The sequence below is a fragment of the Orycteropus afer genome, unplaced genomic scaffold (assembly GCF_000298275.1).
Source record: "Orycteropus afer afer isolate SDZICR_OR568_19922 unplaced genomic scaffold, OryAfe1.0 scaffold00098, whole genome shotgun sequence".
In the NCBI taxonomy this organism is placed as follows: domain Eukaryota; kingdom Metazoa; phylum Chordata; class Mammalia; order Tubulidentata; family Orycteropodidae; genus Orycteropus; species Orycteropus afer.
This window is the reverse complement of record NW_006921685.1, coordinates 2,806,284-2,807,588: the sequence shown is the minus strand read 5'-3', so window position 1 is coordinate 2,807,588 and position 1,305 is coordinate 2,806,284. Positions and strand designations below refer to the sequence as shown.

Below are 1,305 nucleotides of genomic sequence, written 5' to 3'. Positions count from 1 at the left end.
CCACATTGTTCTCCCTCTCTATCCAGGATCTCCTACATAGATCCCCCTCCAAGTGGATGACAGTGGTAGCTGGGCACCATCTAGTTCTCCTGGTCTCATAGTCGTGTAGGCTGAGGATCGCCTGGTGTACCAGTCTCTAGGACTAATTGTTTCCATGAATTTTTGGTTTTCTTCATTCTTCTTTGCTTTGGATGAGGAGAGACCCATTGTTACATCTAGATGGGTGTTTACAAGCTTTTAAGATCCCAGTCACCACTCACCAAAGTAGGACGTGGAACAATGGTTTGTGTATTTGTTATGCCAATTGAGCTTGATGTCCCCTATGACTTTGGTCCCGAACCCACAAGTTCAACTACTTGGTCTGTCTGGGTAGCTTGGCTGTGACCAAGAAGTGAGTACAACCTTGCTCCTTGTCAGCTCTACTGTACACCTACTCTACATCAGATCATACAAATAAACTTATAGGACTACTGTCTGCCAACCCTATACGTGGACTTGGATACACTCCCCAGTTTATAGACATACCTAATAGTTCAGCCTGTCTACCCATGTATCCACCTATATACCCATGTTTGCCTTCACTGACAGTGCAGTACTATGTGCAAAAGGGTTCATCTTTGTTGTCTGTATCTCCCATATACCTCTCTCTGTCTTCCATTTCCTCACTGCCACCATGTTGATCACTCACATTTAGTACATTGCCCTTCTCTTCACCCAAGTCAATACTTACCTCTATCTGTCTAACAGTGTTCCCTCCCCGCCCCTCACACACCTGGTAACCAACAAAGAAAGTTTCCTTCCACAGATAAACCTTTCCTTGACTTTTATAATAACGGACTAATACAATATTTTTCCTTTTGTGATTGACTTATTTCACTCAGCATAATGTCTTCCAAGTTCATCCACGTTAATGCAGTGTTTTGCAGCTTCTACATCATTCTTTAGCGTTGCATAGTGTTCCATTGTGTGTATGTACCATAGTTTGGTTATCCATTCCTCAGTTGATGGACACCTGTGTTGTTTCCATCTTATGGCTATTTATTGTAAATAGTGCTGTGATGAACATGGGTGTGCATATGTCTGTTCTTGTCATGGTTCTCACTTCTTTAGGATATATACCAAGTAAAGGAATGGTTGGGTCAAATGCTATTTCTGATTCCAGCTTTTTGAGGAATTGCCATACTGCTTTCCACAATGGTTGTACCATTTCCACCAGTAGTGTATGAGAGTCCCAATCTCTCCACATCCTCGCCAGCATTTGTTATTTTCTGTCTTGTTGAACTTTGCTACTAGTGCTGGAGCAAG

At 42.5% G+C, this 1,305-nt stretch overlaps 1 protein-coding gene across 1 annotated transcript in view; it reads left to right on the top strand.

Annotated features, from left to right (window-relative positions):
* Nucleotides 1-1,305, top strand: part of UBA6 (ubiquitin like modifier activating enzyme 6) — a 147,272-nt gene that overhangs the window by 78,625 nt on the left and 67,342 nt on the right. The gene's annotated exons all lie outside the window — the stretch shown is intronic.